This window comes from Trachurus japonicus, chromosome 17 (genome assembly GCF_045865225.1).
Source record: "Trachurus japonicus isolate A0001 chromosome 17, Traja_1.0".
In the NCBI taxonomy this organism is placed as follows: domain Eukaryota; kingdom Metazoa; phylum Chordata; class Actinopteri; order Carangiformes; family Carangidae; genus Trachurus; species Trachurus japonicus.
In genome coordinates, this window is record NC_140923.1 from 38,475,708 (window position 1) to 38,489,826 (window position 14,119).

At 41.9% G+C, this 14,119-nt stretch overlaps 1 protein-coding gene and 1 long non-coding RNA gene across 5 annotated transcripts in view; one reads left to right on the top strand and one right to left on the bottom strand.

The window, feature by feature from the left end:
• Positions 1-14,119, top strand: part of LOC146971367 (leucine-rich repeat-containing protein 24-like) — a 37,609-nt gene that overhangs the window by 7,007 nt on the left and 16,483 nt on the right. The window lies entirely within an intron of this gene.
• LOC146971368 (uncharacterized) lies at positions 2,254-3,801 on the bottom strand. Of its 4 annotated transcripts, none has more exons than XR_015038124.1 (5): positions 3,304-3,801; positions 3,056-3,210; positions 2,840-2,940; positions 2,560-2,746; positions 2,254-2,525 (listed from the first exon to the last, which is right to left on the bottom strand). It is a non-coding gene; the product is annotated as an uncharacterized LOC146971368 (long non-coding RNA). The 4 variants fall into 4 exon arrangements; XR_015038125.1 differs by having other exon boundaries at positions 2,254-2,746; positions 3,304-3,585; positions 3,618-3,800; XR_015038122.1 differs by having other exon boundaries at positions 2,254-2,746; positions 3,304-3,799.

Consider the following 14,119-nt stretch of genomic DNA (forward strand, 5'->3'; position numbering starts at 1 on the left):
GAAGATATCAATAAGCTGAGATATAGCTGAATAGTTGAAAGGTTTGTGAACAGTTTAAAAGTTGAATGAAGTCTGTAGCTGAAAGTATGCTGAAGCTATTAGAGGCTGAATGAAGCAGAAGATTTGAAGAGTTTGAAGACTGTTTCAATGTATTTCCTATGAGAGAAAAATTGCACAAAAAGTTAAATATTTTAAAAAGTATAAATAGTATGAAAGAGAAAAATAATAGCATAAATGTCCTGAAAAAGCTGCACGTTTTGATATATGAATTGTTGAAATAGCACAAAGTATGAAGAAGGAGTTAAACGCAGAAAAAGGGAAGAAGAAGTAAGAACTAGAAAATGCATTTCCTGAAGGAAATACGGGTGAATGCTGGAAGCTGGAAGCTGAATGAGCTGAATAAATTGTTGAAACTATGCTGAATTAAGTTAAGAAACTGCTGAAGAAATCTTGAAGAGATGAAACAATATATGAAGAGTATGAAATGGTTTGAAATTACTTGAATTGTTGAAGATCAGTATGAAGAAATTGAAAGTCTGAAGTCTACTCAGATTTACTTAAAACTGACAGTTTGAAAACATTTTTGAACCATTACTAATGTAGATTAAACACTATCTGAATAGTTAAAGTAGAAGATGAAAGATGGAGGATGTATGAAATGGGTGCTAATTACTTGAATTAGTGAAGAATAGTATGAATGAATTGAAAGGTTAAAGTGCACAATTTATTTGAAACAGTTTGAAAACATTTTTTGAACCATTACTAGTATAGATGAAACAATATCTGAAGTGTAAAAGTAGAATAGTTACAATCCGTTAAAGGGCAGAATAACTAAAAATAACTACAACATATCTGAAGGGTAAAAGTTAAACATGTTAATAAAAAGTTTGAGAAAAATGTAGAAATCCGGCAAATTTATAGTTTAATAGTTGAATGGTTGAAATCTGAAATAGGTGAGAAAATATTAAAAAGTAAAACTTATAAGAAGGATGTCGAATTTGTATGAAATGTTTGGAAAATTACTTGAATTTTTGAAGATTAGTATGAAAAAATTAACATTTAAGTCATTTAAGGGGAAATGTAAAAATCCATGGCTTTGTAATAGGTAATAGGTGATTTCAACTTGAATTGTTGAAGATTAGTATGAATAAATTGAAAGGCTGAAGTCTACTCGTATATAAAACTGACAGCTTGAAAACATTGTTGAACCATTACTAATATAGATGAAACAATATCGTAAGAATAAAAGTATAAGATTGAAGATGGAGGATGTATGAAATGGGTGGAAATTACTTGAATTGTTGAAGAATAGTATGAATGTATTGAAAAGCTTGAGTCTACTCAAATAAGTTTAACTGACAGCTTGGAAACATTTTTGAACTCTTACTAATATAGATTAAACAATATCTCAAGTAGAAACGTATAACATGACAGCAGGAGGCTGAATCACATGACATGGTGGAAAAATACCTGAACTGATTTAGATAATAGAAAGAAAAAAAAAAAAATGTGTCAAAGGTCTACAACCAGTAAAAATGTTGAAATGAAAGAGGAACATGTTGGAAAATCCTGCGTTATTAAATGTAACAGTTGAAGAGTCTGTTGAAGACTTGAAGTCAGCTGCAAAAAGCACTGGAACCTCACAGCTTAAAATCACGATCAGCTGATCATTCACATGCTGTCCTCATCCAAATAGGCTATTTCAACCCCCCATCTTACCTGCTCATCCCTGGCTATGTTACTGCTACTGCTGCCACTTTCTGCTGCTATCGCCACTGCTCTGATGCCCTTGCCGCTGCTACTGCTTGCATCTTGTTGCTACTGCATGAGGTTTTGCAAACTAACCACTGTGTGTATTTGTGTGTGTGTGGGATGTGTATGCAGAAATTGAAAAACTGAAGTCTTCTCAAATATTTTTCAAAACCGACAGCTGTAAAAACATAGTGAACCATTATTAATATAGATGAAGCAATATGTGAGAGGTAATATAGATGGAGCAATATGTGAGAGGTAAAAGTAGAACATGTGAGCAGGAGGCTGAATTATATGACTTGGTGGAAAAACACCTGAATTGTTTAACAAAAGTGTAAAAGATGTGTTTGAGGTCTAATAGCAGTAGAAATCAACAATCTGTGTAGGTTTCACTGATATGAAGTAATTGTTCAAACACAACACCTTTCTTCAGTAATGTGAAATATCTATGTATCAACAAAAAGTACTAGGTAAACATAATATAAGAATGACTGTCCTTGGGATAGTTAGAATCTGTCTTTATTACAGCACTTGCAGGAAAGGAGGTTCATTTGTGTATTGCATTTCTAAAAAACGTTGTCTCCAAGTGCTTGACACAGCAGCATTACAACACTCTGCCCTTAGACCCTCACATCGACTGAGGAAAAACTCCCAAGAAAACCCTTAACAAGGGGAAAAAAACGGGAGGAACCTCAGGGTGAGCAACAGAGGAGGGATCCCTCACCCAGGACGGGCAGACGTGTGATAGATGTTGTGACGGCCAAGAATAAAACCTTATGGGCTCAACAGTATATATCACATGGGCACAGTCCTGACTGCAGTGGCCCATGTTCAAATTTGACTTGGCCATTTGCTGCTTGCTGCACAGATTGGATGGTGCTGTCATGTGTGGTCAGTGACAGCACGATGGCTTGGTGGTTCTGAGCTGTGTGTCCGTGCAGCAGTGCACCTCATCACTTGCCAGATGATCAACAGAAGAATGAGGGAGGTGAACCTGACAAGACAAGATAGAAAAATGTTTTGGAAAGTGAAGACCAAGACATAAACCACATGTTCAACACTTCCTTCCTAACTGATTATCATTTACCTTAAGTAATCACCTGCCAGAGAATCATCAGCCTGTCACCCTCAGTGCTCCGTCACACAGATCACAAGGTCCAGAAAGCTGTCCAGCCCTGTCGGTCTCTACTGTCAAGTGGGGGAGACCTGAAAGGAGAAGGCAGTGGACATGATATTGTTGTAAACCTACATTGTCAACAGTGTCATCCAAGTTTTTTTTAATGACAAAACAACAAAGCGGTACCTTTGGCTCTGTTGTGAGCAGGCATAGAAGCTGGCAGCAGGATGACTTGTGTATGTGCGGTCCAGCAGTGAGGGCTCTGCAGACTGACGGTTTTGATGATGCTGTTGTTTCTGGTCAGACGTGGCCGGATGATGATGAGGTGGAAGTAGGTGCTCCTGATAAAAGAGAAGAGAAAGATGTTGTACGTTTTTGTGGCATAAAACATGTGCAGAACTTGTAGCCTATAAATCACATACTGTCTGTCATACCTTCAGCAACCAGCAGCACCACGACAGTCTCATTCTCTTCAGCGAAGAACAACCAGGGCAGGCAGGAAGAAGAACTCTGTGGAACCCAGTTGTGGTGGATCCACTGTTGACAGGATGATGCTGCAGTGCCTGGGCAATGGCAGACTGACAGCCACCATGTCCTGGCCGTTCCCAGCTGATCCTCACAGTTTTGGAAGTGGTGTGGTAAAGGTTGGAGAGGGGAACGTTGAGTAGGGGTCAGAAAGCACACAGAGTGAATGATCTCTGGTCAGGCCACCTGCCCTGAGGCAGGGGAGGTGACCATCCCAGCTCACACAACACAGAGAACATGTACTTTCAGCAGTTGCATATAAATGTGTATTGATGTTTTTTATTAATTTAACAGTTAATAGGATATATTATATTAATTGATAAATATTATTTATTGAAATTAATTTATTTTATTGTTCATTTTTCAGTGTCTGTTACACATGTAGCACAGGTATTGTAAACACGGGCTGTCCTCGGTTCCTGAAACTCTTTTGGCTTGTGCATTTACCAACCCAAAACCCAAAACCCTCCCTGGTAAATGCACAAGCCAAAACACACTTTTTTTTCCTTTTTTTTTTTTTACACAGATGATGCTTCAAGAATTTTCCTATTGATTGCAAACTGAAGAATGTACATGGTGATAACAACATGATGAAAATACAATTTTATCAAATGAGTCACTTGTATTTTACTAAACCTGTATGGCTTACCGCACTGTTTCATGAACTGTTAAAAGACAATACACAGTAAATCGGGTTGTGATAGCTGTAGTAGGTCTTCAGCACACCAGAATGGAGACGCTGCTGAGGTTGAGAGATGAAAACCACGTCCAACAGTGTGTTCTTCTCTGTGGTTGGATCAGTGATGAGTTGTTGAAACCCTCTGGACTGAAACATCTCCAGTATTGGCTTTTTTTCTTCAGACTTCAGATTCTCGTTGAAATCACCACAGACAATGATGGGTTGAATATCCATGATCTCCAGTGAGTCCACAAGGCTGCTCAGGTTCTTCAGGAATGACTCGACACAGTAGTCTGGTGGTCTGTACACGGCTGCAATTAGTGCTCTCACTGGGGCTTCAATCTTCAGAGCCACAAACTCTAGGTCAGTTACATTATGTATGTACTGCTTCTCGTGCACTTGGATATGATTTCTGACATACATGGCAACTCCACCACCACCTTTCTTTGCCATCTGGGGAACATTGGTGTAGGACAGGTGTCTGTTTCGTCTGAACATGTTGTAGCCCTGAAGTTGAAGACTGTCTGCCACAAAGGAGCCCTGTAGGTGGGTTTCTGTGAGACACAAAACATCCGCAAGACACAGTTCGTGATGGCTCTTGATGTCATTGATGTGAGCTGGCAGTCCCTCTGTGTTGTGGTGAACAATGGTCAGAGTGTCAGTTCGGCTCAGTGTGTCTCTGAGATGAAGAAGAGGCATCATGTCATCCAGGTTCAGTTGTCTCATGGCCTCAAGCGCTTCAGTGATTTCAGTGTTGGCGTAGATTTTACTCTCATCCATGTCCAGCAGGTGCAGTCCACTGAGAGAGGTGACTCTGCTCAATGCCACATAAGCCATGCCAGGCTCAAAAATGTGTTTCAGGGAGACAACAGCTGAATGTCTTGTCATGCCTTGAACCTTGTGAATAGTGCATGCAAAAGCCAGCTTGATGGGAAACTGTCTGCGCACAGCTCCTTTCTGTTTCAGGTTGTCCTCTGATCTCTCGATATAAACAAGGTTGTCAGCTGATCCTGATGCTGTTTCATTATCCATTTGGAGTCCAAGCATGTTGACATGTGCAGATCCAGCCGGTTCAGAGGTTACCACTTTGATAAGAGTACCAAACGAACCGTTCACCAGTCCTTTGGAAACATCCAGGTTTCTAGTCAGCATGACACGTACGCCTTCTGCAACTTGGAGTGTGTCTGGTAGCTCATTTGTACCTCCTTTGAATGGTTGTTCTTGTCGTGTCATTTTCCCATTCCTCGGATCCTTTTTGTAGTCGTCTGCATCAATTTTGGTGACGTTGGAGTAATTTTTCATCAGTATTTCAGTATTGTGAGCACCTACCTGTTTGTTGGTGGCAAAAATGTGCAGGGCATCAGCAGGGCGTTGAGCTGGTTCAGTGATGGCTTGTGATAACAAAGCTCTGTCTGATTCAGACAACTCTTCTGACTTGTCTTTCACACGGATCCTGTTCAGCATCTCTGCAAAGGCAACATCATCCTTCTGACGCATGATCTCAGTGAGCGTGATCATCTGAAAGTTTTCCTGCCACAGGTCAATGTCTTCTGGGTCGTGTACACACAGAGGTTTAGACTGTCGCACTGGTGGTAGCTGATAGAAGTCTCCAACAGCGATGACTGACATTCCTCCAAAAGGTTTCTGGCTGCCTTTGATCTGTTTCAGTCTGACATCAACATATGCAAAGAGGGGCCTTGACACCATGGACACTTCATCAATGATGAGGATTTCAGCGTTGATCAGTTCTGCTCTGACTTCATCCAGTTTGTTACCCAGTCCCACAAAAGGAGGTTTCAGACTTCTGGGGAGCTTCAGCAGAGAGTGCAGAGTTGTTCCACAGATGTTAAATGCTGCGGTTCCAGTGAAAGCAGTCAACAGCACAGTGGGGCTTGATATGTCAGTGTCGTCTGCATGTCTGGGTACTTTGCACAGTATCTTCGACGCCTCTGCGTAGATGCATTTGATCAGATGTGACTTTCCTGCTCCAGCTCCACCATTGATATAGATGAACTGCGGCTCTGGATTTAGGCGACGAACACGCTTAATGCACCAATCTCTGATTAAAGAGAAGACACAGGCTTGTTTCTGGTTCAGGTTCTGGTACATTTGACGTAACACGGCAGGATCCATTGCAGGGGGCTCTCTGATGGCTCTGGCTTCTGTTACAGCGTTAACCTGGCGACTGTAGTCTGGGACATTTTCTTGTACATTTTCGTGATCTGGCTCTGCTGCTTGCAGTTCATCAATGCACTCCATCCTCACAAGTTCAGATTCAGGTGCCAGGTTGTTCCATTCATCAATCAATCCTCTGTTCTGCTCGTACTCTTCCACAGCTTGCTCAATCTCTTTACTGTTTTTCTCGTATTTGTCTTTGTTTCTTTTCACAATGTATTTAACTAGCTCACCGTGCTCACGGCCAGGCAGACGTGCAATGCCACTTTCGTAAAAGGACTGGTACGTTGGTAAGAATGGCCTTTTCAGTTCTGCATCTGATCTGTAGGGAAGGTACAGCTTCAGCAGTGATCCATAGTGCTGTTCAGGACTTTTTTCCTTCGAGGGGCGGTAAAATCTGATCACAGCAGGCTTGTCGTTTTTTCGCCTTTGAACAAACCCAGAGTCATTCAGCAAGCGGAGAACATCTTTGCCTTTTGCCTGATTGCCATAGACAAGTCTGCATGTTGCTGCAAAATCAGCCAGACACATCTCCTCAAACTCTGGTGTCTCAGGTCTGTTTTTGTACTTGTCCGTCAGTGATGTCATCCATATACTTGCACTTCCTGGTGTTGCGTCTTCCAGGGCTGACATCGGGCGACTCATTTTAACTGGGTTGTCATCAGTTGGTAGGAATACAACACCTCGTGAACATTTTTTCAGTTTGATTCCACATGCTCTTGCGACTGCTTCTTGGGCTGATATCTCTCTCTTTTTGGAATAAGCCTGCATGACTTCTCTCATTTCGTCACATTCGTTGACATGTTCCTTGTTGGAGTTCTCAATGACTGTTTTCAGATACTCTGACATTTTGGATTCTTGCTTTGTTATGTAGCTGGTCAGATACATGATGCAGGAATAAGCATTTAGGATAAAAGAGATGTCAAGGTTCGCGTCCCACGCTTTGAGAAGGTACGAATTATACCCATTTACCCAGCAGTCTTTGGGGTCACGTTTCAAGGTCACAGAGCAGGATGTGGCAATTAAGCTCATGCATTTCTCATATTCACTGACTGTCAGTTTATAGCGAGCCAGGAGCTGCTCCAAACTCAGGTGTTCGGCAATCTCAGGTTCGTTCAGGAGCGCGTTCAGTGGTTTGAGTTTGTCTTTGGCCTTTTCCACTGCTTCGGAAATGTCACTGTCACTTTCAAATGGTCTGGTGATCATTGTCTCTTTGCAGGGTTGTTTAGGAAATCCAAATCTGCAGGCAGAGCCAAAGCTTCTGAAACATGTGCGAGAGTGGTTTCTGCTGTGCATCTGTAACTCCTTCACTTTTCTGTGCAGTTCAGGTTGTTTGCGTGGGTCAGGGAGCTGAGCTGAGATGTACTTTGAAACAAAGTCACACACTGTTTTGTCACTATCGGTCTCGAACACCGGTGCACCTTCTATCCATAACAGGCAATGAATGTGCGGGCTTCCTCTGTGCTGAAACTCTACTCTGTAGAAAAAATCGAGCACTTTCCCAAGGGGTTCTGCTTGTGAGAAAATCAGGTCTCTGAATAAAGCCTCTACTCGTTTATCAAACATTCGCATGGCTGTCACAGGATTGCTCCTCAGTATGTCACACTTTGCGGACCAGTCAAGCTCGTCAAAATTAACATCCTCACCTTGTTGTCTTTTTATTGCCTCGATGACCTCAGGCCAACGCATTTCAGCCGCTGAGAATGTACAGAAGAATGTCGGAACTCCCAACTGTCTGATCATGGCAAAGAGATCTCTGGTTGTTTTTTGCCAGTAGGCTGGAGTTCCTCTGAGTGGCTGCATGAATCTTACTGCATCTTTATTCCTCACAAGTCTTTCCACCTCACGTTTATTCAGTAACATATCAGATGTTATTCTGCGTCCGTCTCTGGTCATAGGCTTTGCTTTCCTTAACTGAATGCTCATGCTGTTTGTGGCCAAGTGAATTTCTGTCACAAACTGGGCAAAGAACAAGTAGTTTGTGTCTCTGGCAAAACGATTATCAACACAGAAAAGCCGAGCTTTGAAATAACCGCTGGGCGACAGCTTAACAAGTCTATTTTCATCTAGTGTGTTCTGACCTGTAGGGAACTGCATAGGAAAGGATATGGCCTCCAGTCTGGGGGTTTTGAAGAAACCAACTGGACTGTTTCTTTCAGCAGGCGCCACAGAGTAGATACCCTCACTAAAACTTAATATCTCCTCTGACACATCAGTTGGCTGAAGGCACGAGTCAAGCGCAAACCCTCCATTGGGCATGTTTTCTTCCTGTTCCTCATTGTCACGTGTCTGCTCAGTTGGCTGCTGCTCAGCATTGTCAACATTCTGCCCGTCATCAGGTTCATTCTCTGTCTCCTGAAATGCTTCATTCTCAAACACATCAATTTCCAACAGATCACCTTCATCATAATCATCATCATTCATTGTTTCACCTTCCTCCTCCTCCTCATCATCAGGAAGTGTGGGATCACACAGTTCAGCATCATCTCTAATAGTTACATCTTTGTATTGTGGGTGAATCTCTTTCAGTTTATGTAGCGCGTGGACCAGTTTAGACCAGGTTACAGTCTGAAACAGCTGATGACCTCTGTAACACAGTCTTCTCTTCAGTTTCACTCTCAGAACCTGAGACTCACTCCTCACTCTGGGCAATGCTTGTACAGTTTCTTGAACTTCAGAGGGGACACACACTACATTACCTCGTATTGAATTTTGTCTGCCTTTGGGAAGAGGAATAATCTTGGCAAACGGGATGCATTTGGCGATGAGATGTCTCTCCAAAATGTTGAGGTCACACAGTTCAGGTGGAATGTCAATGAGCTCCATGTTGTTGGCTACAGCAAGAGACGGCATAGCTCCACATTTAAGGTGATCATGACAGGTGTGACAGATCCACTCTTTTCTCCTCTCATCTGGCATCGTGCACTGTTGTTCAGTTCTGCAGACTTCATCACAAACATGAACATATTTACCAGTTAGGCATGATGCAACTAGACGTGGGTTTTTCACATAGGTTGACCTCTTGCACTGTTTCACTTGGTTTGGGAATGATGCCTTATGACACACGGTGCAAGGGTACGTTGGACCAGACTTTATGTGGGATCTGAATATAGATATGGCCTCTGCGATCACACTGTTGTCACTCTCCTGTGCTTGTCTATCGAGACGTCTGTATTTCCTTTTTATTTTCGTAGCACATCTCATGTTGTGCATAGTTTTAAAAGCAAGATTGTTGTGATATTTCTCTCGCATCCTTTGCTTCATCAGCTCTCTGTGTCGTGCTCTGTATGTCTGGTCATTACTGTAACGCCTTGTAATGTAAGACCGCTGCCGTTCTTTGAACTGGGAGTTTTCTTTGTAATTTTTGGTGATGTAAGACCGCTGCCGTTCTCTGAACTGGGAGTTTTCTTTGTAATTTTTGGTCATGTAAGACCGCTGCCGTTCTCTGAACTGGGAGTTTTCTTTGTAATTTTTGGTCATGTAAGACCGCTGCCGTTCTCTGAACTGGGAGTTTTCTTTGTAATTTTTGGTCATGTAAGACCGCTGCCGTTCTCTGAACTGGGAGTTTTCTTTGTAATTTTTGGTCATGTAAGACCGCTGCCGTTCCCTGAACTGGGAGTTTTCGTTGTAATTTTTGGTCAGGTACAGTTTCTGTTTCTCCTTAAAGGTTAAATCCTCTCGATATCTTTTGGTCAGATAGAGCTTTTGTTTCTCTCTAAAAGTCACATTTTGCCTGTATCGTTTGGTAATATACTCCTGTTTCTCCCGTTTACTTTCAGGGTTGGTCATGTAACGATTCTTCATATAATCTTTGTACGTTTGTTTAATTTCAGTATTGTCTTGATAGCGTTTGGCGACGTAAAGTTTCTTCTTTTCCCTATATGTTTCATTTGAAGCATACTTCTCTCTTTGTCTTGTTTTTTTGTCTTTTTTTTGTGTTTGTTTTGCTGAGAGCATTAGTTTCCTCATGAATTTTCTCTTTTGGTTTTTATTGAGTTTGGACAGTGTAATGGAGATGTCGGGTGAGACATGTGGAGCAGTTTCATTTGGTGGATCAGGCAACCCGATTTGATCCTGTTGTGCCACAGATGAAGTGATGTCTTGGGCTGTGACAGAAGTTACACTGGGCTGGCTCAATGGTTGTGCTTCCATGGCAGTGCACAGTTCATAAAGTATCTCATCAGAGAGCTCAGTGACTGGACTTACACTATGCTCACTGTGAAGGGCATCATCTAAAACAGAGGATGTTGTTGCAGCAGGAGTGTTTGTTGTAATCAGCACATCAGGGGTGGCTTCGTTGTAGTGGGTTGCATTAGCACAGGGAAACGTCACAGGTTTCAACTCATAGTTGCAGGAGGAGGGAGTTCTGATCCCCCTGTGAAATATTTGGATTCTTTGAATCACTTCAAAGAGACTTGTGAATGTCACCATGACAGCCCTACCAGGTAAAGGGCATCCCAGCGGTATATGTCTACCATCCTCTTTTCTGCCGTGTGGGTCAAAGAAACCAAACCTACCAGATCTGGTTCTGAACAGTGCGATACACAACCCAGTCATCAACAGCAATGCATACTGCACTTCTGACAGCAGACAGCTCAGTCCAGCCATTAGGTCCAGAAAGTAATCAACACTTCCAGGGTCAGGGTCTCCTAACGTACCATATCGTGACCATATGTTCATGTTTACATTGTACACATGGCTGCGTGCAGTCACTCGGTCAGGGATCTCATCTGTTGTCAAATGGCTAAAGTCTGGGAACCGTTTCCTGGCCTCTTTGTACATTGCATTACCTTTATCCAAAACTTGATTGAGGTTCTCTGTTGTGATGTTTTCATTCTCATAAAGAAAGGCCAGAAACGTCAGAGAGTTACAGGTACACTGTTGGTTTCTGTATTTACCATATCTCACAGAAGCCTGGCTACGCATCGCACAGACTCTTTTCTCACCGAGCTGAAGCTCCAGGATATCATTGTAAGCATGAGGAGGAACAGCTACATGTGGAGCATTACTGCCACGTCTCCTTTTTGCAATGTTTGCACAAGATGTTTGTCCTACATTTGAATTATCATACTTGCGTTTGTAGTTTGCCTGGTGCACATGAGAACAATCTACATCACTGTTATGTTGCTCCTTTATAATGTCAGCATTAGAAACTTGTGGCACTTCTGAAGCAGCTACCTGATTTTTCGCTGGGTCTGCATTGGAAGCCTCTGCTGGGCACGTAGCATCAATGTGACTTTGCCTATTTATCATGTCAGCATTGGAAACACACAATCCATCAGGTGGTCCTCCCTGTGTTACAGTCTCACTAACAAGTGTCGTAGACTCACTCACCATGCTGCTCTGAGAACCGGTACCCTCTGCTTGTTCACTTGGTGCCGCACACTGAGATTCCCTCTGCTGTTGCCAGTGGAGTTTTCTAGCTTGAGACTTCTTGTTTTTCCTTGGCATTGTTGATGGAGACAAATACGCACAATACAGACAAACAACGACACAGATTATGCTATGAGAGGTTTGTTGCTTATTAAAGCAGAGACTGGATGTGAAAAGATAATTCAAATTAATTGAAATTACGCTCAATATGGAGCAGAAAAAATAGAGAACCTCTCTATAACTGTACCAACAGTGCTCTTAGGACGGTGAGCCTGATGACAGTGTCCAGTTCAATCAATTTCTACTGAATCAGAAAATACTTTGTAAAAATAAAATGCCTCTTTAGATCAATTGAAAATTACTTTATTTTAAAGTAAACAAAATGACACACTGGAGAAAATAAATTTTGCTTAAATTCAAAGGCAGTGTGTACTTTCAAATTAAAATTGACGAACTAGAGCTGTATCTTAGTGAGGCAAAAATACTTGGGACTGGTTAATTAAAACTATAAATACTTGCTTCGGTTTTTACTAATTTCAAAAAGTCCCAATTTGGAACAAATGGACAACAGAGGAATGGTAAAGACAGAGTGTACAGAGGTAGGACAGATTGAATGTATCTCAGTGTGAAAATAGGGATAGCATAAGAGGAAATTCTGTATTTCAGGAGAATTCTTTTCGTTCAAGGGAGAACTACTTCAAAACAGATTCTTTTCGTTCAAGGGAGAACTACTTCAAAAGAGAGTTGTTTCTGGAGAATTGTTTTCAGTATGGTATTTCATGTATTCAGTTTGTTCATTGAAGGCTTGGTACTTTTGAACAGCAAGCCTGAAAGCGTGAAACTTAGGGAGAGAGAAAGAAGGCAGAGACAACAGATAGAGCAGGATGGATGGATAAAGGGGATGAGGGGGTGAGAGGGACAAAACAGGACGGTCTGGAAGGCAGGTCTTCTTCTGCAAAAATATGAAACACAATAAGAAAGGAGAAATCGTTAGGTCTAAAACTATCCTTGTTATAGCTGTATGAAACATTATTCAGAACTTTCTAATACATGCAATTTACATAGCAAAATTGTTCAATGTGTAACCATTGTTGAAGAGCCAGTAATACAGAGTTAATTTACACATAAACTATCAGTAGAAACTTGACTGTCATGTAATTTTACATGTGACTAAACTGTCTCTAGTCGGTCCATTCTCACACGCTCCTCTGTATTACTAGCCAAATCTCTTTTTAGTCTATGGAGAGTATGAGGCTTGGTTCTGTGCAAAATGACACTTTACAGATTTAGTAAATGTGATGTTGCAACAGTCTTGATGTGACAAATCAAGTTGTCAAGGTCAGTCATTGTAGTTCAATTTGTTTTCTGGTCTCTATGAAGCACTACACGAGGACTACTGTGTTCTCCTTGTGTCCTTGATCTTAATATCAATTTCAGTTCAGGTTTTGTACTCACCAATCACGAGCAAGTGCAGAAACTTCTTCTCTTTCTCTGGGAAAAGAAGTAAAATGTTATGATATTTTCATTGAGTTTTAGATTTTAATACTAATCTATTTAAGCAATATCAGGACAGGCCGTGGTATATAACTTCCATTCATACCAGTCATACGTGCCTGAGGCGGAGTGATAGCCTATGCTGTGATAGGGCTTTAGAATAGTAGCTGTGGTCATTACCGTGCTCATTACCACGGTTAACAACCGATCAGATCGCCGGATTTCACCTTTCCGTTTTATAAAATGTCTTAAGCAAGGTATTCATAAGATATGTAACCTAAATGGTGTAATCCACAAAATGTATTATTATTATTACACTACTGCTGTGTTTCCTATTAATTAACAGGTCTATGTTGGCCCTCCTTAATAGTCAGTGACCCTCCTGCTGGACTCTCTCTCTCTCTCTCTCTCTCTCACACACACACTCACACACACACACACACACACACACACACACACACACACACACACACACACACACACACACACACACACACACACACAGAGAGAGAGGGAGAGACTCCTAAAATCCTATGGGAATACTGCACAACTTTCACTCTTGTTTACCAATACCACTGGTCGGAATTAAATATTCTATGCTAAGCGTGCAACAGGACCCCACGTGGGGTCCCGACCCCAAGGTTGGGAATCACTGTTTTAAAAGCTGTCGGCCACGGACGGAGTTGGCGACATGCTGGGACGAGGAGCTTTGGTTTTAACTGCTGCAGCCGTGTCTCCCTCTCGTAGCCTACCCGGCATGCTGTTCAGGGTGTTTGGTTTTTAAATGATTTATACAAAGGCACGTTCCTACAGGAACGGTCCCCTCACTCAGCCCTCTCAATGGCCGTGTCTCCGCTGCAGACAGGACGCACCGGGCTCTTGGAGCGGTCGCTGTGCAGCTTCCCTCCCACTGCTCTTGTTGCTGTTGTTATTTTAGCAGTAGGACTTACTAATAAAGCTGGGATTTAACTTTAAGTTTTAGTTTCAATTTGTGGAAGGAAGTT